Genomic DNA, 26,689 nt, shown 5'->3' with positions numbered 1-26,689 from the left:
TGCTTTCCTCCTGTGCTCAAATTTGTCTCAGTCCACAACTCATCTGCCTTGTATGCCCACTGGGAATCGGCAGTAAACCATAAATCATCTGAAAACTGATGACTGCTGTGATCTGTTGATGAAAAACAGTAGGGATGGAAATTATGTTCTTCTTTTTCATTCTGCTTGCCATTTACCTAAACAAACCTCATCAATTTACACTGAACAAATTACAGAGCAGCTATTTGGATCACATACACAGAGACATACAGTAAAATGTGCACTTCTCCTGTGTGGTCCTCCTCAGAGCTGCTGACTTCATAACTAATATATCGCAGGCGTTTAGTTTAATACCCAGATGTTGGTAGGGGCAAGGCATCCGGGCCTGTGTTAGCTTTTAATTGGCTGGGATCCCTGAACTGGTGTTTGGGGCTTAGCATGTGACTCAGGGAGTCACACACAGCCAAAAGCACCCCCACACAAAGACAAATGCACACACACATTCCCTGGACGAATGAAAGCTAGGCCGGGGTCAGGATCATATGCTGTCAGGAATAAGTCCTGGCTGTCCAGTCTACAAACTAAACAAACACAGACTACACACACACACATAAACACACAGCCATGCACATACACACACAGAGTTACATCTTTGAGATCCCAGGACAAAGTGACGCCAAGCTGCTGAAGGTTGCATGGAGCAAGCAGCAGCCATGTTATCTGCAGGGCTGGTTATAAAAGTGAGACATAAAAAGATGCAGGAAGAGAGAAAATCCTACAGCTGTAGGTCTCTTTTGGTCACAAATTGCAAATGCTCACAAGCAAGGTGATTGTCAGTATGTGTGTGCGTGAGAGAGACAGTGTGTGAGCTTCTTGAGTTCCAACTAGGACTGTAATTAAGTGGCATTAACATAACTAAAAGGCAACAAATCAGCTAATCGGCTGGTTGATTGGGGGACAGGAGATTACACACACACACACACACACACACACACACACACACACACACACACACACACACACACACTCAAACAAACACTAATCTAAACAGATGCACACAGTTTTCAAATGAAAAACACATAAGAACTAGTTTAACTATCAGAACTGCATCTCATTTAAATTAATTATGTAATCATTCCTTAAGTTGGGAACACATGTTTTTCAAATGTGTAGCTGTGGGAGACCCCACACATGAAGAATGCCTCATCAGTTTTGTCATCATTGTATCTCATTCAAGTGGTGGCACCACGTTACACAATAACAACATTTTAGACTGACCTCAGAACAATCACTCAAACTTTTCTTTGGATTATTTTGAGCAGCCACTTGTTGCAGAATTCTTCCACCAAATGTTTGTTATTACCATCAGACATTCATGAGAATAAAAAAGGGTGGAGAACATAATCTGACTGTGTAAAGGGCTGAACGAGTACTAGAGAGAGCGTTTGTGCAATTTGCCAGTCTTAGCATTAAACTGTCATATCGTAAAAGTATTGAATAATTAAAATCAGGGTCTGATTGGCTCAGGAAGGTTTAGGATTGACTCTCAGACTCACACACTACAAACAAGCTATTGGCACACATGTAATTTGGTACATTTAAGGTAGCAATAAACCAATAATAGAGGAGAAAAAGAAGAATCCGACCCCACTTTAACAACAATTTTTCATTATTTTGTCATATTTTCTAGGCCTAAATTATGTGTACATTGTGTTCTAGTGATACATGTTCGATGTACAAAAAACTGTTTGTTTACAGTGAGAAAGCAAAAGGGTACTTTTAACATATTGTGAATTAAGTTTAAAAATGAAACACACCAGTATTTCCTTTTTTTGCAAGACGCTGTCAGTATGCATGTGTCAGCCATGAAGCCAGCGATGTCCGATGGAGGAGGGGGAACAGATCAGAGCAAAGGTGTGCAATGAGTCATGTTCCACACAGCACAGACACGAAACATGGTAACATGCTTAATTGTTGATTAATTAAAAAAATCCTAGCCAGTTGTGGAGGCATCAGTCCACATACAATCGATGTAACTGGTTTTCATTAACATTTGGTCAAAGAATGGCCAGATAAAGATGTTTAAATGTCTGTTAAATGCTGCCATTTGAATCAGAAAGTGTAGAAGATGTTTTGCATCCACAGGAGCTTTCTGCTACTTGTGCATGTAAACACTGATCCTATCTTATGCATGAGGAAGGGGCTCCCTTTCACCGAGTCTCAGCCCTAAATTCCAGTCTGTATCTCCATGCAGTGCTCAGTGATGCGCAGGGAGCACACACACACACACACACACACACACACACACACACACACACACACACACACACACACACACACACACACACACACACACACACACACACACACACACACACACACACACACACACACACACACACACACACACACACACACACACACACACACACACACACACACACACACACACACACTTCCATATTTTTACCCGCTTACATACTTAGAAATATAAACCCACAAATACTGAAGAGATGTACATGCACACATATGTATATATGTAAACCAACAGAGACACACGTATACAGGGAACTGAGAGACTGGCTGATGGCCTCGATGACCTGTGGGCCTAATGTGACAAACACAATAAGAAGAGCACGATTTACGTCAGCGGCTTGTGAATGGTTCACTAAAGACCCTCAAATGCACACACAAACACACATTGTGTATGTCCTGCTCTGTTACTGAAGGATTTTCAAACAGTCCTGCTAAGCAAGGCAATTTTATTTTGTAGAAGCTTTCCTGGAGCACTTGTTCTGTATGGAGTGATGTGTCAGAGTCTAATGGCGCTTTTCCACTGCAGGACCTAGCACGGCTTAGTACGGTATGGTTAGGCCTTGGTAGGCCAGGCTCACTTTATGCTGCATTTCCATTACGGTTTACCAACTGGGGTAGTAACTATAGTAACGCAGTGTAGGCGGGGCGATCGGCTGTTCGGCGGGTGGAGCGACGCTGCGTAAAACTGCTGTGACGTCATCTTCAAAACATCAGCCGTTAGCTGTTAGCACTCAGAGCTCACAGCTCCTCATATCTGTTCAGAAACTAGACAAAAGTTAAACAAGTACAAACCACAGACTGTCTGTGTCATGGCGAATACAGTCGCTGGTTTATTGGTTTATTTATGTCTGTAGGCCGTTGTTGTGAGTGTGGACGGTCGGAGCATATACAACGTTAGCTTAGCCTGTTCGATCCGATCTCCATTCAGATTCAATATGTTGAATCGGTGGCGAAAGGTGTCGGCACGGCCGTAAAGACACGACGGGGCGGGACACACCAATCTGAGTAGGGCGACAGAACGCTCATCGACGGCCAGACATCTATCGACATCTATCAACGGCCGAAATCGGCTTGGTGTGTAAGGACCTTAAGTTGTTTGGTAACTCCTGAACATAAAGTAACTTTTTCACAATCTTGAGTCAAATATTATATACATCTTGACCTTCAAGTATCAAAGCAATAATAACAAAAATAACAATAACAAGACACACAAGATACTATTTTGTAAGATGTGTTGATACACACATGCACCCTTCCTAACGGAACGTCCACACACAGGCATGACATTTTTTTTTTTTTCGCCCATTCACTTGAATGGGGTGACGTAGAAGATTTTTTATCTTCGCCGAACTGCCTTGTGGGGAGCGGAGCATGGCTTTGTGAGCATCAAAAGTTGAGCAATGTTCAACTTTTGATGCTCCCAATGCTTGCGAAGCTGGCATCAGCCAATCAAATCCCGTTTATGCAAATCCCGCCAGTACAAGCGCTAGCCAATCAAACCGCGTGCAAGCTGGGAGAGCCAGACCGCAGTTAATTTCCTCATATTCCAAACGAGAAATTACGGTAGCAAATCACCCGGTTCTTTACGACCAGAACTATTTACCGGGATACAAACCGGAGGAACGAGGCATGGAGGGAGGTGGCAGAGACAGTGGGTGAAACTGGTAGGTTTTCGCCTGTTTGGAGAGTTTATATCCAGTTTACTTCGTTTTAACATTGCTATTGCTTTGTATGTCAGGGGCGGGAGATTCATGTGATTGGTTGTTGGTCGCGTTGCTCGCAAAAAATCGCCAAGCTTCAGACACGCCCAGCATCAAGATTTTCCAAGATTTTTTTCATGCCTGTGGGTGGACGGGCCGTAACGACCTGTAGATGCATAATTCGCAATAAATAAAAACTCAACTAAATAAAAACTCAACTAAATAAAATGATGGCTTTGGGACGCGACGTAGGGGAAGTTAAAGATAAAAGGATTACGAGAAGAGTACAGTTTGACCACTGTTTCCTGTAGAGAGAGAAAAAAGAGGTGATTCACTTGAGATGGAAAAAAATCTGGCGGCAGTAATGTTTCTGTGCAGCGGGCGACTCGCAGTCTGTGTGTGGTATTCATGCTCGCCTTTCTCTTCTACAAAGCAGGGATGGGGTGAATCAGAAGGGATGGAGAGAGGGAGAAAGACAGAGAGGTAGAGAAAATGACAGTGACAAAGAGAAACAGGAAAAAAAGAGGGAGAGAAAGAGAGCGAGCAGTGTTGAGCGGCACTATGCTTCAGCAGTCCTTTTGACTGAGGAGAGAGGGACTGGAGACCTATTGTTTAAATCCCATTCCTCACTGTATTGTCGGACCTTATCAACGCAGGGTCACCAGGAACAATGGCGAGCGCTGCCATAAGTTCTCATTTGTTCACAGTGTCACTGCAGACAGAAAACGCAGGTGTCGTATCTGTAAAACCTTTAAGGAGGTAAGAAGAAATATGTGATGTCATCAGGGGCTTAATTATTATTTATAATATAATAATGTAGATCATAATGCCAGGGTTATCCTGGATTGAGCTTCAGACCTCATTTTTGCCACCCTGAGTTAAAAACTGGAAGTGTGGAGTTTGAAATAAGTGGAAATGTACAAGGCTGGTTAGCTCAAATGAAAGAGGCGTTCGAGTTGCATTATGGGAAATGTAGGATCCACTGTTTTTGGAGCCAAAAATGTAACTCAATGTAATCTAAATGTATGCTGAATTAAATTGCTCAGGTCTCTCTTCCTGATTTTACAATATTATTTTGATGATTATTTTATTAATGACAATTACAATACCAATCAATTTATCTTTATATCAGCGATAAATTAGTAGTGCCTATCAATAGCCATTTCATAACAACTGAAAACATTGGCACAATTAATCTTTTTGTGTCGTTTATGTCAAGTATGAATCAAACACAAAAACAAACAATAAAGCCCATAGTTTATTCGGATTATATAATGATGTATGCTTGTAACTGCTAACCCTTTTAATGACAACAACCGCCATGGCTTGACTACAGCTGCATGAACATGTGTTGTTTTGCAAAATGTTAAAATGATAAAAACTTACTGAATCAAGGTATCCTGTAAAACACCTCAGATACAATAAAAAGTGACAAAGGCTGTTATAATAATATCCAGCATTTAATAACTTTCATTTGTTTGCAATTCTTCAGTGTCTATAAAATTATTTGTCATGTTGGTAGAGGGCAACTAGAATTAAAAGAGGAAAAATCCACCTGTGCCATTAAAAAAAACTGTCCTCTTGGGTCATCAGACGTTTCTTATTCATTACCAGCTATAAAGCCTGACAAAGAGAAAGCTTCTAGCCCTTCTTCTGCCTCTTCACTCCCTCTCTCCTCTGGCTCTCCATGGAGAACAGAGAGGGGAATGATTCAGCGGCTGAAAAGGTTAAAGTCTAGCCGAGGGCTGGAGTTCCTGCGTCTGCCAGGGGCACCTGAAGAGGGGCAAACATTTACCGGCAAAGAAAAGAGGGGGAGAAAAAAAATCAACAGGCTGCCCGAGAGCTGCAGGGTCCGCAGTGAGTGCCGGTGAGGGCCCTTCCAGAGTTTGTCTTGTAATTGAGTCAATTGTTGACCCCTTGTTCAGCCTGCCTCTGCAAATCTTCGGAGGAAAAGCCTGCCGAATAATTAATGGCCTCTCTCCTTCTCTGCCTCTTGCTCTTCATCTATCTATCTCCTTCTCCTCTTTACTCCCCCACTCTTTTCCCCTTGTTTTCCGTTGTCTCAGAGGATAATTGTGCTGTGAGTCAAAGGCAGTCATTTAGAGGAGGGGGGCTGTTCAGGGATCTGCTGAGGCTTACAATCTTCTTTTCACCCCAAATCTTTCTTACCCCCCCAAACACTCTCTCTCTTCTCTGCTGCATTCTCCCGCTTTTTCATTCCTCCTTTTGTTTGCACCGTGGGATGAATTTTAATCACTACACTCTCCACCTCCGATCTTAGTCTCCCCGTATTTTGTTCCCCTCTTTCCCCCAGTCTGGCCACTCATTCCCTGTTTCCAACTTATATCCAGCATCATAGCACCTTCTCCCCTTACCACTTCTCCACTGATCAGCCCCTCAGAAGCTCTGAGAAAACAAGGACACAGATATAGCCCTTTGATGACCAGAGGAAGGGAGTATTTGTCACTCCAGGTTTAGCATGGGCCAAATGTGTTCAACAAGCACGGGACCGATTGGAAGAATTGGGAGAGAGGGAGAGAAAGAAGGTGAGAATGACAATATGAGGGAGTTTAGGGGGGTGGTGGGAGGCGGGGGACAGCGGGACAGAGAGAGGAGGGACGTATTCTGTTTGCGGAGAGCGATCATTTTTAAATGCCTCCTTCATTCAAGAACACTTTGTTTGCATAAGGGCTCTAGTGTTGTGCTCCTATTGTGGCGGCTTATCCCGAGGGACAGTGCAAGCTGGGGACACTGTTGTCATTCACTGTTGTCATTCACATTTCACACATTTACTTATTAGCAATACCCTTAACTAGAGTAGTTTGCCGCAATGCATTAGAAAAAGAGTGAGAGTGAAAGCATATTATTGTCCGAGGAGCAAGTTTAATATCCACAGGAATAAGCAGAGGGCATAGAGTGGTCACATAAGTGCCAAGACTAAAAGCTTAAGTACACCAGCAAACACATTACTTCCTGTAAAGCCAAACTGTGACACTAGTTTTTTTTTTTTACAAGGTCCCACAGTCCTTCCTTATTTTCTCTCCGCAGACCGCGGGCGTTCAGCCTGCACATTTGTCCCAGTCTGACTGGTCTGCACCAGCTGAAGACATTTACAAGGGACATGGGGGGGTCAGACTTCTTGATTTTCTCTTTATGGTGATTTCAGGACAAGTGCAATAACCTTTGGAACTGATTCATTAAACAAAAGGCACTGATCTGTTGAACCTTGAGGCAATGAACAGTATGTTTGCAGAGCTGGATAGATGTACCATTCTGAAAAACTTCACTTGTGTTCACTTGTTAGCAAAATTAGTACTTTTTGGAACCGTAAGTACATTTTCATGCTTATACTTTTGTTATTTTACTCATGTAAAATGTGCAATGCATTACTTTTACTTGAGTATTTTTAATTGTATTTAAGTAAAGGATTGGAGTACTTCGTCCCCCTCTGGTGTCAGGTTAGACAAGGATCCCGTCCCTTTTAATATTTGCTCCTTGAAGAATAGGGCGATGAGTCAGACAATGCCATAGACTGTATTCATAAGGACAAAATTCTGTTTGATCTGGTGTTATAAGAGAGTCTTCTTTGCCTCCCTTTCTGTCTCTCTGCACTATCCACAGTGCGTGTTTGTTAGGAAATCCTGGACAAACCAATGCTGTTTGTTCTCTCTTTGTCAATGACGGGTTTTTATTGACTTCTACTATTGACAATCGCACGACTCCTGTTGGCCTCACACAAGCTGGTTAACGCTGTGCAAATAGGTGTATTTACACACACATTTACAATCTGTCCGAAACACGCTCACAACCTGCGTCTGAATCACCCCGAGCACATTGAGCGTGTAACGGGTAGAAAGGATAGATTAGAAAGAGAAGAAGATACTTTAAATCAAAGCAAAAATAATTTTGTACACACGTATTTCCATTGGGAAAATGATTTAGCTCAGCACTTTTATGTTGTTTCTACTTAAAAAACATCACTATATTTTCTTAACTTAATGGATTTCATGTTGAAACAAGAAACGTTGTCCTCCGAGCTATTGCCACCAGCTTTGAAGCACAATATTAAATCATAACTGTATGCATTTGCATTATTATTTCCCTAAACTGGTACTAAGAGCAGGGCTCAAGCTACATGAGAGATTATGTAATTGTTTTAAATACTCAGACAATTTGTTGAGTTTTGTTGGTGACGGATTGGATTCTGCTGAGTAGATTTTAGTTCATTAGTGTTTCTAAAATATAAATGAAAGCCCTGACTAAGCACACATGTGTCCAAATATGATTGGCCACTGAGTTTGTGTCTTACATCCTTCCTAAAATACACTATTACAGTGTTTACACGCATCAGTGTGAATCCAGTTAACTCAATCTGGAGAGGGAAGGACTTTCCAGACTCTTTTGCTGTGACTGCCGAGCAAAAAGAAAGTTGAAGAAGGGAGGTAAAGAGACAAGGGAGTGAGAGAAAGCGAGGGAGGGTGATGAAGTAGTGAGAAAGAGGTTAACAAAAAACACACAGGGAGCGGAGCAGAGCTTCTGTGTCAATGGAGGAGATCATGGATGCCAGTAGGGGGCTCAGCCTTCAGCACAATAGACCCCCAACTGAGCCAAGACCCTTAATACCCATACTCCTATTTCACACATCTTTTCAAAGCACCCATACAAGCCACATCCACCCCTCCTCCCTCCACCTCCTCAATCTGGACGTGCCCGGTGATTGCAGCCGGTGTGACAATAGCGAGAAAACCTTCCGTGGTGCAACTAGGGGCCGTCCAGGGACTCATGCAGGGGCCATCAGGGGCCATCAGGACACCTTTTCTTTGTGTATTGGGAGACAATAGTAACATCTCGGGGCCAGCAGTAAAAGCTTCCTCTGTCCTGGCAGGGAGCTGTTAGGAATGACAGGGGCATCAAGTGTCAGTGATAAATGGGTCATTATCATCTGATCTAAGCTGAAGTGTGGAGCTGATAATGAGTCGCTGCGTCAAAATCACAGTTACAATTGAGAACCTGTTGAGTTGCCACACAAATGACTGACGCAACCATGTGAGGACAATTGGTGTTAGTCAAACTGAAGATGTACTTCATTCATTAATACTTTTTTTATACTGTAATACCTGGATGATGGAAATAAATCTAACAAAATTATAGTAAAGGTAAAAATAAGTTACTTCAGTTCGCTTATATACTTATTTACATTTAAAAATGTAACAACATGTAAATACTTATAATAATTCATTAATATATAATAATATTATACATACAATAATAATCTGAATTTAGTTACATTCCCTCCTGAAGCAACATCCCCCACTAAAGTATTGTAAAACAACTCCAGAACGTATTTATTAAAAATGGAGTCTTAAGGGTATGTTCCGGTGCAATGAGAGAGACATGCAAACATTTCATTTCTGCCAAAAGAAAACATCTTGAAAAAACTAATCGCCATGAGCGGGGAGGAAAAATATACCTCAACATCCTGGGCAGGTCCAAGGGAATTCTGGCTCAGACTCAAACTCTGGAAACAGGGTGAAGAAGGCCGGGCTTTGTGGAGTTATAGGGAGCATATGAGGGGCGTTAGGTAACTAAGAATTCATTTAGTTTGGCAAAAATGGGAAATCTTGTGAAAAGTATGACAGGAGGCTTTCAGACACCTTTTACACCTTTTCAGAAACCCTTTCAGACGCCAAGCAGGCATACTTTATCAGATTTTTTGTTTTTAATTTGTATTAAAATCAACTTTTTATTAGCCGCTATGCTTCTGAGGGAGCTTATTGCATCAGTTCTTTAGGGGCATAACCCTAACCCTAACAAACTATCCTTTAGTCATGATCTAGCTTAGCTCCACTAGCCTCTCAACCCGGCTACTGGCCTCCACTCAAGCAGACCCCCTCCTCCATTTACAAGGCCCTTCAGTAGCGGGCTGGTTGCTAGACAATGTGCTTGGTTATGTAAAGACCCTCCTGCACACAAAAGCCAATGTGGGCGCCTGTTATGTGCAGCTCTTCAGAGCCCCGGGTCAGTTAGCAGAAGAGCTCTGGCGCTAACACTCCAAGTTAAAAACGTTTGCTCTTCAATGTGTTTACGGAGAGGAGAGGATGGATCAGTGAATTATCTTCTACTGGCTAATTTCACTTCCCCTCAACTCCCAAACCCCACTTGGCTGAGGTTAAACCACTCCCTTGTTGACCTGTGGGTGTATGAGAAGGTTGTGCGGCGAAAGATGAGTGTGTGTGAATGCATGCGTGTCTATGTACACATTCTGCATAGTCTAATTGCCAATAACTGGTTCACAATCACAGTTTCACATTAGATATAAATCCCTTACAGTTACAGCCTTGATTTTTGAAGCATTATAACTCATGTATATGTCAAATGGAAAAATAATTAGCTAAGCTCCATTCACACATGCTTTCCTTTATGTAAATGTAATGCTAATTTAACGTACCTGTCTGAGGACTGAATAAGCATCCAGAGTAACGTGAAAGTCTAACGTCAAACCAATCACAGCACAAATCTGAACTAACTGTAATATTACAAATGTAAAACAGTCACAGACAGAAATTCACATAGTGTTTGCTTCTAGAGAACTGTATTAAATGTTTTCTTCTAGTGTCATGTTTATGTGTGTCTGTGTGCATAGGTGACAACAGAAAGCGAGAGCCCTCCAGGCAATGACATGGTGGTAAGCCACACGCCTCAGACATGCCACCAGCCTGCTCTGATGGCCGACCAACTGGGGGAAAAGTACTGAGGTAAAGTAGGCTACTTTGTGTGTGTGTAGAAAGGTTTAACTTTAAGACACACAGCTCTACTTAAACAGAAATACACACAAATCCTGTTGATGTTTGGGCACCGCAGACTGTCTCCTAACATGCTGCCTGTCAGTGATCAGGCATGATGTGGAACCACATAAACATGCCAGAGCCCTGACTGTGAAAGGACAGTACTGAACAGATTGCCCCAAAGAAAAAATGCAGAATTAATTCCCTGAGTTTGAAAAACATCAAATATGATTGAGGACTCTAGCTAATATGAAGACTCGTTTTTGATAAGAACGCTTTAACGCCTTCTGATAACAAATATTTAAATTCAGGTTCACACTAAGCAATTATAAAAAAACAAATATGGCTACTTAAATATATTTTACATATAAATGTGAGCCAAATTTCCACAGGCTAAAGTCGCATAACATTTGATTTGGTTAGTTGGCAACGTATCTATGAACTTTTGCCAAATGAAAGTCCACACAAGCCTTTCCTGAATTTATCTTAGTTGGATGAATTAAAAGTTGTATACTAATAAACGGCGCTAGTTATCGCGTGCAAGTATCATATGCCACATACCTACTATTTATTTTCCATTGAAACAAGAGACAGAAAATGTTTTACAGAGTCTTGTCCCTGAGATAAAACTCACAAGTATATAAAGTTGTGTTTAGGCAACCTGAGATGAACCTGGACCTCAAGAGAACTAATGTGAGTTTCTCATCATGTCCTCGACAGCCATCTCAACCCACAGAGAGAAATCACCCATATCTCTGAACATCTAAACACACACACTTGCTCAAGAAGACAGCCAGAGACACACAGATACACGCATACACTCACTGTGACACCCAATCACGCTCACACAAACTCAGCCTGACAAGCTGGAGCATGTGTGACAGAGCTCGTTGGTTGGAAACAGACATCTCTCTGCCCCCAGGCTCGGCTCTATCCCACAGGAAGCTGGAGTGTGAGCTGGGACACACAAGATGAGGGAGGAAGGGGGGGGGGGACCACAAGGACTCAACTCTCCACCAACTGGAACTACATGCAAAGGGATCTAATTACTGGCTGATCAATTGTACATACATGCATGTTTTAGTGCTACTGAAGTTACTTATATGATTTTTGCATAAAAATATGCGTTCCAAGGGATTTTTTGTGGGTCATAGATCTCTTGCATTGACCTGTTGAGGATGTAAACTTGGAGGAACTTGGAATAAGCATTTTAATCGATTTGATTTTATACGTCCCATCAACACTTTGCATAATCTACAAGCCATTAGATCACTCAAAGATAATGCAATGATGTTTTTAAGTACAAACTCAATTGTGGACTTGCTTGAAGACTGACTTGCTATGATTGTGTCTTGGCAGTCAAGAAATACACATATTCCCTCTCTTGCTGAGATTAGGGTATGTGCACACTGCAAGCCTTTATGCTCAATTCTGAGTACCTTTTTTTGACCTTTTACATTATTTATTAAAATATGACCAATATCAGATGACAGTGGGAATTTGACATGGTGCTTAATTGACCCGAATGCCCGAAGCTTCAAAATCACCACAACTTCCCGCCCTGCACAACATCTGGGACCCTTCGCCCACTGTATGCCCGAGCACACGCACACAGCACTTAACATTCACACAGACACATTGACACGCACAAGTGCTCACCACATTTCTGCTCCACAGCTGCAGTAGAAGACAAGAGTCGATAAATAACCCCTTTGAAAGGGATCCTGTGGGTTACAGTGTTTGAAACTTTGAACATCCAGAGATTGTTCTCTACCGCAAAACAAATTTTTGTTCATATCCCAAAAGACAGAACTCAAAAGACAGTATGTATCTGTCTGTCCGTCAGCAAAGCGGAGCTCTTAATGGACTACAGGTGCTGGCTAATAAGGGCCAATAAATGTGCCATAGCAGAACAACTGCCTGTCCCGTCCTGAAAAGAACTCACAGGAACAGAGTGATGGACAAAGGTGGTTTAACTGCTGGTGGAACAATCAGCGGCTGGGAAAGTCCAAGAAAGTCACAACTTGCTGTGGAGTCATCACATTTAGTAGAAAGTGGATTTAGTGCCACACTTCTACATATAAACACCCTTTCTGAGATACATTGAAGAGCAACAGTTGCATGAGAATTATTCTGTAAATGTTCTCAGAGGATAACGGTTTTGGTTAAACTTCACACTCTGATAGATCTTCAGAATTAAGATATATTTGTTTTCCTGAATATTATCACTTATCTTGTCTCTCTATTTTTCACGCTGTGAACTCCGAAGCCATTCCAGTGTTATGATCATGCCAAAAGGGTCATCAGTACAGGGAAATTGAGTATGCAAACTTGCCTAATCTGGTTTAATTTTTTATCTTATTTGGGTTCTTTTATTTTATTGATCTACTTATATATTTGAGGGAGTGATATAGTATATTTGTCCCACCAGAGAGTAATAAAGAAATAGATTTAAAGAAAAAAAAAATGCACGAATCAAAACATTTTGTCAATTGTCAATGTCCCAGTTTGGGTAAGGATGTTGTATAATGAATAAAGAAATGCACTATGCAGTCTGGCAGCTTTTCTCACCCATTCATCTTGTTGAGCATTTCCCAGCATGCACTGGGCAAAAGGCAGAGAACCAGTTTGCACAGGTCGCTGGTCTATCATAGTGCGAACACACAGCGCTGTACTCTGTGTGAAAAGAAAAGTGAGCGTGGATCCCTGTTGACCCTCTGTGTATTCAGCCGAGTCGGGTCCCATAAGCCCCGGCATAAATGCCCAGCATGGTACCTCGATCCTCCCGCAGTCTAAAGACCAAGAGACTCTCTCTCACAGCCTCTTCCTTTCACTGTATGCTGCCCTCTCTCTGTCTCTCTCCCACACGCACAGAAAGACAGTATCTCTCCCCCACCAGTTACTCTTCCATTATCCCACGCTCTCCTTAAACTTCTGCTAGCAGGTGTGAGCTCCTGTCCTATGGCCGGTCCGCTCTGCACCCCCTGGCATGAGGACGGGGATGACGACAGGAGGAGCATCAGAAGAAAGGAGTACAGGAGGAGGAGGAGAGGACAACAGCTCTGGACCTGAGAAAACAACAGCTGCGACAGCCGCATTGTCATTCCAACATTTGTTTCATGCTGATTGCAGCAGCAGGTCAGTTCCCGGCATGGGAACCACACAACTCAGAGCAAAGGGCCGGTTAAATATTGTTTGAATCTGCCACAATTAATGAATTATTGGATAAGCTGATACATCTGTAATATGTTTTACTATCAAAAATTTGCTTTAGTCGTTTTTAATTGCATGCATTCTGGCTTTTCAAAAATGTATAAGATACTTTTTTTGTCATACTTAAAAGAACTCATTATCATTTAGTTGGGACTATTGCTTGCACCAAACAGGACATTTAAAGTTGCACAACTTTGGCTGTGGGAACCTTTTTTTACATTTTATAGACAAAATGATTAATCAATAAGGAAAATATTTGTGAATTGCAGACCTACAATTTCCCCCCCATTACTTTTAGTACACAGTTGGGACACAAGGAACAAGGACATAAAAAACCTAAAATATTGTAGGACTGTCCTTAAAGTGAGCTTTATTTTGCTAAGCGCAAAACAAAAAAATGTGGACATTTGACGTCTATATACATTATCAGTTTTTCAGTTTTGTTAAAAGATTACCCTTCCGCTCAAACAGCAGAGTGGCACAGCCTCGGTGTGAAACCCACCACAGCCATCACACCTGCATCCAAACACAACATGTAGGTAGCCGTCTCTCCACATCTTCTCCAAGAAAAATGAGCTGAGCTTTGTGTGTGGCCAACAACACGGTCTACTGATGCTGAGGTAACAAAAAGCTGTTTTACCATCAAGAACAAGTGTTGAACCGACAGCTGTGTTACCACTGTGTCGCCTCCCTCCTGCTTTATGCTGAAATAAACTCTTAACGTAAAATATGAAGTTTTCCATGAGCGTCTGGGATGTTGATGCGTGCTTTTTTAACCTTGGGCTGCTCTTATACATGGGAGGCCATGTTTTATGTTTCACCACACACGCTATAATCATGTGTGTGTGTTAGAGTCCTCCGTTACTGGCTCTCTGTTTGTTAGTTATTGGCTACCAGGAAATGAAGGCCCTCCCCATGTAATTAATGGGCACAATTATGTAATTGAGGAGTGGTCTGCACCCAGCTGCAAATAGGACCAGATGTCCTTCGCACAGAGAATTACAGTTGTTCTGATCACTTACAGTGGGGTCAGCGCCCATACCAAAACCTAGCTCGCCCCCACAGTTACCCAGACCCTCTTTTCTTTCTCTTGTAAATAAAGACTTAATGGTTTACAAGCCTTCCAATAACCGTAATACCTTCAGAGCGAATTAGCTCACAAAGCAGCCAGACACACAGGCTGGAATGAACCAAGACTGCTGGGAGGAAGAAGTACACCCACATAGTGTTCTTTTCTTTTCTAAATCAGTTTTCTTTTCTTTTCTAAAGCAGTGTTTTAACTTGAAAGAAAATGTGTTTTTTACTTCGAAAGAAATTGTTGTGCTGAAAGCCTTAACAGAAATTATGAGATAAATGATCCCTGCTCATCCTAAAGCAACTTGTTTACTTCCTTCTGGTCTCTTATTGTTGTTGTGTACATGCATGTAGACAATCGTGTCTATGTGTGTGTCAGCACATTATCTTGGTGAACCGACACACCAGCCGCTAAATTTGAAGTTTAGATTATTGCAAGGCTGCGAGGCTGATTTACATGCAGCCGATGTCATGCCCTCGCTGTGTATTCAGAGAGGCAGAGGAAACCTCCCTGTTCTTTTAAATAAGTTAAAGAAGCTCAGCACTGAACAGGCTTTCAGTATTTGAGTACAAGAACTCAAACTGGTTTTGTTTAAAACCAAGGTAATCACCTGTTAAATTAGACACGCTGTTAAACTTTAAGTTAGAACATTTCTTTTACAACAGGATTCTTTCTACAATTGACTTTTTATAACATTTTATGTTAAGCTGACACAAGGATGATGATATATCCAGCCCTGAATCTACACTGTGAAAACAAAGTGCATTATGGCTGGTAGTTGAGAAAAACAAATAGTTATTGCTGGGATGAAATACAGAGGAGACAGAATGACAACTTATCTTATCTAAGTTCTTAGGTAGAGACGTACATTATTTCTGGAGGAAAAACTACTTGTATGAGAAAATTAGTTTACTCCTGGAATGTGAAGTGTCAAAAACAACGGTTTTGTTGTAGATACTAGTGACATTTCCATTGCTAAAACGAGAAAGGCACCATTAAAGAGATAAAACCTCGAAAACATTGAAAATGGTTGCTCAATAAGCGAAAGAAAGAGTCAGTCGGGAAGGGCAGGGCCAGGCAGTCAGTCAGCCAGTCAGCCAGTCAGGACGGTTGAGTTGTAAATGTGTTCCAGCAAGAAAAGCCAAGCTTCAGAGCAAGGCGAGCAGCCTGGAGTCGGCAACTTTCCCCTGCTCCAGCTAGCGCACCGCCCTCCCTGCAGCCCACCCAAGAAGCAGCCCATGGGCATAAATTTGAGAGCCTGACTCGCTGCGGATTTAAAACAATCTGCATCTCTCTCTCTTTCTCTCTCTCGCTCTCCCTCCTCCACACTCACTATGAAATGTTTCTCTCGTTCACCCTTTACTCTCTTTTGCCCTTCTTTCCTTTCCAACAAATTCCACTGTTAATGAAAATGGAAAGCTCTTTCTCAACTTGTGCCAATAATATTATTTTTCTGAAGTCTTAATTAAGTTTACAAATATGTATCAAATGCACTGGAACTGTATTTGTCCCATGTCACTGTACAATCTTGATGAAGGGTTTCTCTCTACTGTAAAGGAGACGTCAGCAAAGCTTTGTTGAAACAAAGTTAATTACATCTCACAACCTTCCTTGTTTATTGTTTCCTGGAGGGAATTATTTTCTCAATAACAACTTCAACACAAAGTTAGCTAGTTTCCATTTACGTTTTATGGCAGCGCAACACACAGAACATATCTGTTAACAACATTAGATGCTACAGGAGAAATCAGTCAGATCACTTCAGTTAAGGCTATCAGGAAACCAACAAAACAAGCGCACCACATCTCTTTTGTTAATTACGGCAGAGCCTAAATGAGCTTGGCTTGGTTTCAGATTTACCATTGTTTCTGCTAGCGAAACAATCAACAGATGTTACTTATGAATCAAAATGAAGGTGCCGAGGCTTGTCACCAGTAAGAGTTCGCCACTTTCCACAGAAAGTCTGATGAAAGCTGTCATGTCAGATATGTTGTAGTAAATATGAGACTGTTTGACTGAGGGTGTAGTTACCTTTGACCCACAGCAGATTCATGTCAGTGTATCGGTGACAGGGGCCTACATTTGGCTTGCACTGGTAGTAAGTCATGTGCGTGTCATTGTGCTACATCCATGCATGTGGATGGACTTCCTGTTATGGCATCTGATCTGGTTAACGTGGCATCAGCAAGCCACTGAAGCTTCTCACAACTGTCACTTACTTACAGAGCAGGGAAACAAGAATAGACAAATATGCAAAAGGCCGGGCAGCGGAGGAGGAGAGAGAATGGGAATGAGGAGATTTATACAGAACGGGAAACATTTGGACAAGAAGCAACCAAAAGAGGTTAAGAAAACACAAAAAGAGAATATTTTTTTGTGGGTTTTAGAAGGCTGACCACACTATTCCTTTTCTCATAATCATGCACTACGAAGCAATGCGGTTAAGGTCATCAATTGTTTACATTTTAGTTTTTTTTAACTCTATAAACCTGGAATACAATTGAGATATTGTTCATTTTACTTAAGAATAGATACAAATAAGATACATTTAGGCTTTAGGTACATGAACTTCATTTACAATTGTTGAATGACCTGAAATAGCTTTTTGCTAAAAATGTAAATAAAGTTTACATGTTTGAAAAAAAACTTCTGTCACACCTTTTTATTTTTGGAAATTTGGGATTGCTGTATTCATCCTTTTTGAGATCATTACAGTATCACTGCACAGCTATCTTTATATCAACCACTATGTTCCAATACTGAAACTCAACTGAAATGTCCTTAACATAGAGTATGAGAAATGATCAAATATCCAAAGTTGGAATATATATATGGAATGCTTTAGTCTTGTTTACCTTTTCTTTGACCAGATATTTCCTCTAAATTCCATCTAAAAAGAACTAAATCAAACTATATTTTGAATACAAAGTTCTGTATTTGTATCAATGATGAATTGTGTCCTATTTTATAAAATGAACCAAAAGATTAAAACATTTAACTCCATTTCCAAATTAAGTTAAAAAAAGAATTGCTTTGCTATCAGTACTAAAACTCAGGTATTGTATTGGCCCTGTTATCAAAAATTATTTAATGATAATCAGCCCTCTCACTGGTTCACACTGGTGCTGTGCCAGATAAGAATAAATACATTAAATAGAAAGAAGCCCTCATGTACAGCTGCATCTACCCTTAAAATATGCTGCATACCAGTGCTTGAGTAATCATAAATATCTACATAACTTCATATATACTTGCTGCATGTTTGTCAAGCGAGTGTGTGGAATTATGATTTCCCCCAGAAGATGTATCAAGCTAAGATCTACTGTTGTTATCTCATTTCATATTACAGAGTTGTTGTCCTGGAGGCTCATCACAAACACGCGGTACACGGATACGCCTCTGCTCTCTTATCCTCACTTAATGTCTCCCTCTCTCTGGCTATCTGTCTCTCGCTTTCTGGAAGTTGGGAATACTTATTTCACCAGTAAAAAGTAATAGCTTATCACATAAAACAGCGCTGGTAAAATTAGTGACTTGCATACAAACTGTTCAAGAGAAGTAACCAACTCTCTACTTAATGTGAAAATGAGGAATTACATTTCTTTTGGAGAAGAAAGCGGGAGCAGTATTCCACCCAGATGTTTCTTTTTCTTTTATGTTGAACTGAAATGACTTCAAAACTGACACAGAACTCTCAGGATGACCCTCCCTGGCAGCATGAGGGAAACACTGGTTCATTGGTGGACGTCAGAGAGACGCAGGCAGCGAGGAGAGCTAATGTCAGACACTTGCATTGTAATTACACCGATGATGGCAGCACCCGAATGCACCGTGGCTATGGCAACCTGCTGAAATAACAAACACCGCCCCCTCTTCACTTTCTGCCTGCCGACAGGACAGTGTGTCGTGAGTCATCAGCAGCGGAGAACACACACATTGAAACACGAAGTCACTCACACATACAGGTACAAAACCTTGACAGTATATAAATAATATGCATGCATGAAAACATAACCAATTCACTCACAGTTTAGACCTGCAGCTGTTTGGTTTACTTTTATCAAACATTTCTTTGTTTCCCTGCCTCCTCCACATGCTGTTAATGTTTCGCCTTTGTCATCCACAGCAGACCACCATCCCTCAAAGAAAACCCCGACCGCAGGCCCATTGTTACGAGGCAGCTAAAGTAACAGTGAGCAATGAGTAAGTATCTTTGTGGGTTGTTGGTGGTGCATGTGAGAGCCATTGACAATCTCACCTGGATCCTATTAGCACTAGTTTGATTTCTAATATCAACCACATGAGATGATAGTTAACAGTCAGCATGCTTAACTGTTTGAACACACATGCACACACACACATTTATCAAAAACCGCCACCCTCATTCAAAGACGGAGGAGGGGCGACGGGGACAGGAATGACTCCGCCTTTTACTGTCAGCAGTAACCTTGAATCTATATAACACACACACACACACACACACACACACACACACACACACACACACACACACACACACACACACACACACACACACACACACACACACACACACACACACACACACACATTCCCTGAGGCAGAAAAACACTGCATTTTCTGTAAGATTCCACCAACATCATTCTTATTGCTGCCTGCTGTGCCACATGTGACTTGACCTTTCATGTCTAGTATTAAGGCATTAGAGCAGGGAGTTAAAACAAAGTGTTCCCACATTAGGGACCAGGAAGACTGGTTAATCAGCCCAAGATTAGTTTAGGATCAGGACTTGTTGGGTTCGTACTCTAATCTTTCATTGCCCGTTGTGCTCCCTTCCATCAATTGCTGTCCGGCATCCTATAGGAATTATGTTAATATTTTTCATTCTGCTGATCTGTGCAACAAGGAGGAAAGTACCGCAATCATTTATACCGCAAAATACCTTTGTACCATGCTAAATTCCCACAAACATTTTAAGAGAAACTTATTTGCTGCTTGGATTGTAACTGAATTCGATCTGCGTGGGTCAGCGTCGGAGACCGAGTTTACATCTATTTTGTTAATAGAAAACCATTCAATCGTTTAATCACTTCCCAAAATATATATATTAATATAAAAGGTAATATAGGCACTATGTTACTACAAAAATGCATTTGCTCTTGCAAATAAGTAGTATATGAACATGATATTTTAGGAGACAGGGTTTATGTTGGGGTAGTGGATGGGAAGTTTATGTCCTATAACATTACATTACGCTTTTTGTTTTCAAACCAGAACTACCATCTCTTTCTAACTGTAAATAAGTGTTTGGGTTGCTTGTCCTTTATTTACCGTAACAACAATCTTCTGCTAACCCCTTACACTATAGAAGTTATCCAGCATCAGAGAATTATGCATCAACCTTCCAACATTGACGGGATGTCCTTAATGTTAAAAATCCTTAGCCAATTAAGAAATCTAACACCTAAATGCTCCTAGTACTAGACTACTGGTACTAGGATGGGTTAAAAGCAGAGAACACATTTCACTGTGTGTGCTCTGCATGTGTGACCATTAAAGAGGGCTTCATCCTTTCTGTGAAGCCGACAATTGAGCGGCCCGACCAAGCAAGGAGGCAGAGGCAGAACGTCCAAAAATATATTACATTCGAGCACAGGACACAGCCTCAAGCTTGCTGTTCCCGTGAGCACAGTCACCAGCCACAAGAATCTCACACACCCAACAAAACAGGAAACACAGAGCCTAAATACCCACACTAATTAACCCAACAAGACACAGGTGAGGGGGAGGAGACAACACAGGGCACCAGGTGAACATAATCAGGTGCAACAGAAAAAACGAGAGGGGGAACACTTTTCAAAATAAAACACATGTGCAATATACAAGGCCTGGAGCCGTCAGTCCACAGTGACAAAGTTATCTTCGTCACATTTCCTTACCCCCTAGGAAGCACAGTGTCTTAACTGTTTTTGGCCATTTAGCTCTCCTCCAGGAGTCTCCACTCCGCCCAGTGTGTCTTGAACTCTTCTATGTGCTGCGGAGTGGTCAGTTTCTTCCTGAGACGTTTCATATAATTCATCCTGAGGTTCTGGATCCCTCCGCTCTTCTCAGAGGTGACATTCTTTAAACTAGTGTTGCAATTCCCATCAGAGGTAGAGAGCTGTGATGCAGCACACTAAGCAGACATGTCACTCGAGGAGCTTAAGTCATGTGTGACATTAGCAGGATGGGTACCAAATGTTTTTTCAGCTGATGTTTCAATCCTCACCATGTTTGGTCCGATGGGCTCCAATGAGGGCCTACTGTTTTCAAAAATACTGCTTGAAGAAATATCCTGCGTTACTTCCAGAAATGTTTGCGTTCTGTTTCCCCCCACACTTTTATCAGATTTTTTGCTAAAGGAGATTGTGTTTACATCAGATTGGCTAAAATCCATGCTCTTATTCAGAGGGCGGATTATTTCAGTCTTGCTGTTTGAATTTGGAGATGAAGTCAGTTGGAAAGGCAGACTGCAGGAATATCAAGCTCATACAATTTACGTGCAAGAACAGGATCCAAGCAACCCAATTCCGGCTTGCAGAGGCCGCAGTTGAGTGGAATACCGACAGGCATCCAGAGAGCTTCGACAGGTCTCAGACCACTATCCATGAGAAACAACACATCTTCAAATACAAACAAACTCTGTGGACCTGCAGCTACTTCTCCTGGGACAAAGACTTTAAAAAAGAACGCAAAGAAGCAGCCATTAACCAGAGATACTGTTTTGTCAGAACCAGAGAAGGGCAATTCAAAATAGGGCTCCAGTCCAGCAGGTGGTGACAGGGAGCCTAAAATCTGTGGTTCCACCGGAGATGTGGCTCAAAGAAGAGTGTGAGTCTCCTATTTAATGAGCTTGATGCAACACACCTGAGAATGCACACTCTCAGCAGAGGACAAACAATTCACTGTGAGAAAGGAGATGAGACTCAAGGATTTGACCAAAGATGCTGCTGGTAATAGATTTGTAAATGTATTTATCTGTTTGAAGACATGTTTGATTAAATTAATTATTATTTCTAGTCTTATGAGGTATTAAGCTCAAATATAAGATGCTGGAATATAATTTACTTTGTTGAGATGCATTACTTTTGATTAAATATTAAGTTTAATTGTAACTTGATTACATTTAAAACCAAAGAGCAGAAATGAAAGTGCTTGTTTAAGTATGGCATGTTTTTCATTGAAATGTTTATTTGCCTAAAGTGAATGAAAGTATGTTTTGTGTTAAAGATTTTCAACCTAAATGATGCGACAGGAAGCAAAAAGAAATCTACAATAACTCAAATAAAGAGGAAGGATTCAAATTTGAGTTGTCCCGTGTTTCCTTTGAGTGAATCAAGCCATTTTCAAGTTTAGGCAGGAGTCAATCTAGCAAACCATAACTTGACAGATACTTCCGTCTCAAATGGTAATACTGAAGCCTCAAAATCTTCCTGTGATACTGCAAACGGAATAAAAAAAACCCAAACAGCCCACAACCACTAAGAGAACTTTGCCAGCCAAAATCCGAAGGGAAGCTGCAGTGCTAGCCAGTACTGCTGCTGAAATCCCACTTCTGACACCAATTGTGAAGCTGACAATTGAGCGGCCCGACCAAGCAAGGAGGCAGAACATTCAAAAATATAACCCGGTGTGGGCATTTATTAAATTCGAGCATAGGACACAGCCTCAATCTTGCTGTTCCCGTGAGCACAGCCACAAGGATCTCACACAACCAACAAAACAGGAAACACAGAGCCTAAATACCCACACTAATTAACCCAACAAGACACAGGTGAGGGGGAGGAGACAACACAGGGCACCAGGTGAACATAATCAGGAGCAACAGAAAAAACAGGATGGGGAACACTTTTCAAAATAAAACACATGTGCAATATACAAGGCCTGAAGCCGTCAGTCCACAGTGACAAAGTTATCTTCGTCACACCTCCCAATTCTAATCAAAAATGATTCCCCTCATTGATTAATCTGTTTATTAAGTTTTGGACAAATCCATTCCTTGTATTGTCTATATAAGACAATAAACTAGTGGACATATTGTATCCTTATTTCCTGCGCGTCCAGTCACTACTGTGGCTCTTATCTTCCCATAATTAAAATAATTACATCTAATACAGCTGACCTCTCATTTTTCTATTGCTTTGACCTGATCGCCCCTGCAGATCAATTTGTCTGATATGCTTTCTAATGGGTGGGAAAGCTCTAAGTGACCATGAATAATGGTTTTTTGAATATTTCCCATGTCTGCAACATTTCCCCCTTCTATTATGTGTGCCCTTTGGCTGATGCTAGTTAAGCTTTCTAAAGTGTTTGAGAACGTTGCCTACCGGTGTCATCATCATTAGATGTGGTATATCTCTAGGTAGAGAGATTCTCAGTGAAACCAGTAGTGTAATCTTACCTAATGCAACAATTGTCAAAAGGTGATCTTCAGCATACATGATATTTTCGGCTAAATTAATTGTGATACAGATCGCACCCATGGGATAAACTTTGGCTCAATAATAGTGAAAACTACAATCTACCTTTAAAAAAGCAATGCACTCTGCTCTCAACACCCATGAATGACAACGTGAACAAAGCCTTGCAGCAGTGTGAAAACCACACAAACTCAATCCGATGAACCACAAATAACCTTCAAATACCAGACCCTGACACCGGCAACCTGAGGGAGCGGAGCATCTCTTTATGGGCCTTGAAACATGGGGAGGAAAGCTAGAAGATGTGGAGAGAAAAGAGTAGCAGGGGATAAAGGCGGAGAAAGAGTGTTTGATTGTGTGTCTCTGTCTTCTGTGTCCTTTGGAGCATCCCCAGGCCTGTCTGCTCTGTTCTCTCCGCGGCTGAGGCTCCGCACTGTGAGCCAACATGGTTTTAGCCAGGGCCGGCACAGACAGACAGCTGCTATTAAACCCTGATTGTTTCAGGTTCACAGGGTGTGAAAGGGTCTGATTGAGGGGCTGTGATCCCAGTGAGGGTGGTCTTTCTACCCCTCTCTCCCTCCCCCTCACCTCCCTCTCACTGGAAGGTGGGAGGGTGTTGGGGAGAAGGAGGATTGGTGGGGGGGGGGGGGGATTGCAGGCATCACGTGACACATGTTTCTTGCTGAGCAGACCAAAATGGAATCTGGACAAAAACACACCACTTGTTGTTGCCTGCTTCTGGGTACCAGTGTGTCACACAACAAGCGGTCAATAAACAACAATTAAGTAACATTATTAATGCAAGATAGAACTACAAAAAGTTAAGGTTTGAGCTATTTTATATTCCAGATTTGGACTCGCTTGTCTCTTAAGGAACAACTTTCCTTCCTCAAATTTCCTCTAACTTAAATGTTGCTTCAGCATACAGATTAAACATCCTCCACCTACCTTTGTTTACACTGACCTAAAAGGAAAAGGGATTCATCCCACTAACTTCAATTGTATTCAGCCTGATAGACACTTATAAGGGCTCTGATATGGTTGTGATAAAGCCCATCAGTCCTCTCCTGTGACTGGGTAGGGGGACAGTTGCTTCCTGTATGGTCTATTTGTTTAAGAGCATTCCCATTAAGGAGCCTTTTGGCCTTAACACACTTGATAAAGACCAGGGAGGGTGAGGAAGCTCCCCTGCAGAGCTTTTCACACGTGGCCAAAGAACAAGTGCACTTTCCTCCCTCGAAAACTCTCCCCCGTCTCAACCTTGAGGAGGGCCCGAGTGCTTCTCCGTAAAAAACAGAATTTGTGCTTGTTTTCTTGAAAATATGATCGGATTGAATTCAAAAGTAATATCTGAGGGGCTTTTCCTAGTCACAAAAAGGACGTTTTTCACGCACTTATGTTTCACAATATGTCAACCTCTGTGTTTTTTTTACCCTTGTGGTCATTTATTTAAACAATAAATAATATAACTATTTGGTAAATATGTCACAATTTCCCTATAAAAACATTCCGCATACATCATTGTCTTTCTAACATGTTTTGTTTTTTGAGATCTACTAAAAGAAACGTTGTGGCTTACAAATACACCCTCCATGAGTGTGTGTGCAAATACTGTTTAGTGAGGTTGTGAGTTTGTGTGCTGAGCACTTCTCACTGTCACTTTGGAATAAATAAGTGTTTGGCTCTTCTATTGAGTCCAGTGTTGACGCTCTTCAGTCCAGGGCCACTGCATGAAGACCAGCACCCTAATCTACCCACATTAGCAGCTACAGTCACCTCTTAGAGAGATAATTAGATTAGAATATAATATATCTCAGATTAGAGATGGATTAGGGAGGCTTCACAATGCATGTTTATTTTAACCAGAATTGAGAACAAAATGCAACAATATATTCATCCAGTGCATCATTTTTAAATGGGTTGATGGGGCTTTTGCATAGATTTCTCCCTCCTGGAACCTCACAAAGTGCTCAGTGAGGATGTTGTTGTGTGGGTGTCCTGACAGAAACCCACATTTGGAAAAGATATTGGCACCTCAAGTATTTCAGGTTACAAGAAACAGCTGTTCTGGGGTGGCCCTCAGACCCTCGGCTATGTGTGATTTTAAAAACGTATTTAGTCAGACCCCTAAAAAAGAAACACTTCCCCCGGGAGACCAACGTATAAAGACAGGAAAGCGTACATTCTTTTATGTCTAAACTTGTTTCTGCAGGCTTATGCTTCACATCTCCACAATTAGATAGAAAAGACAGTACCAACGCTACTTTGGGATAAGGAGAAATCAATCCACAAAAACTAGCGTATAATACATTTTGATCGGATAGTAGAAATATTATGCAACTCAATTACTGCACATTGCAGTGTACAGGAAGTGTTAAACAGCCTAATTAAATCAAACCAACGCTTCCCAATGCGTCCCAAAATCCCCTGAATAGATAAAGCAAAAAGAGGACGTACTAAACTTTCACTAATAACACGTTTTCTTTCTTACTACAGAAAGTACGTAATGAATATGCAGTGCCGAATGATTGAAATACAACTTTCCACCCACGAATAAACTCGTAATTAGATCATGATTGCGTGTGATATCAAGACAGAAAATGAATCATCAGCTGTGCTTACCTCAGGTTAATGCAGGAACATTCAGCATGAAACTTTCTGACTTGATTCCCAGAGTCCTTGGAGGAGCTCAGTGTCCAAGGACTGCTAGAGTCTGAGTTTCCAGTAAAGCCTCCCTTTGCTCGACTTTCTCTCGACTTTTTGGCAAGACGCGCTCGGATGGAGATGACGGAATTCTTCACAGAAACCGATACTTTATCCTGTCTCATAAGTGCTTTCCCATAATTTGTGAATTCAGAGTCACTATACGCAAACGGTGATAGAATTGAACCCCATGTTCGGGCTATGGAGTTCCTCAAAGCGCCCTGGAGTTGGTTGCACAGCCAATGCGGGAATGCGCACCCCCTTCTCCTCCTCCCTCCTCCCTCCCTTTCTCCAAAGTCTGTGGACCACCCCGAAACAGGAAGTTCACTTTTTGTTTTTCTTAAAAAAGAGCCATGCTGCCTCAGTTTTCCCCTTAAAGTTAACATGCACTACAGTTTACCAAGACTGATACATTTGCAATCCCTGGCCTTTTATTCTGTGCGAGTAATTACAAATACATTTACAGCGAGATGTTTAAGT

The 26,689-nt window shown here is 41.5% G+C and overlaps 1 protein-coding gene across 2 annotated transcripts in view; it reads right to left on the bottom strand.

Annotated features, from left to right (window-relative positions):
• Window positions 1-26,433, bottom strand: part of gli1 (GLI family zinc finger 1) — a 50,026-nt gene extending 23,593 nt beyond the window's left edge. Inside the window, exon 1 of one of the 2 annotated variants that reach the window (XM_079684848.1) lies at window positions 26,129-26,433. The gene's annotated coding sequence lies outside the window, so the exon portion shown is untranslated. Of the gene's footprint in view, window positions 1-20,986; window positions 22,035-26,128 lie in introns of those variants that run through there. The other variant, XM_079684849.1, reaches the window with a different exon arrangement.
• Between the last annotated feature and the right edge of the window lie 256 nt (window positions 26,434-26,689).

Source organism: Notothenia rossii (genome assembly GCF_949606895.1).
Source record: "Notothenia rossii genome assembly, chromosome: 5".
NCBI classification, from domain to species: domain Eukaryota; kingdom Metazoa; phylum Chordata; class Actinopteri; order Perciformes; family Nototheniidae; genus Notothenia; species Notothenia rossii.
This window is presented reverse-complemented; position numbering and strand designations above follow the sequence as displayed.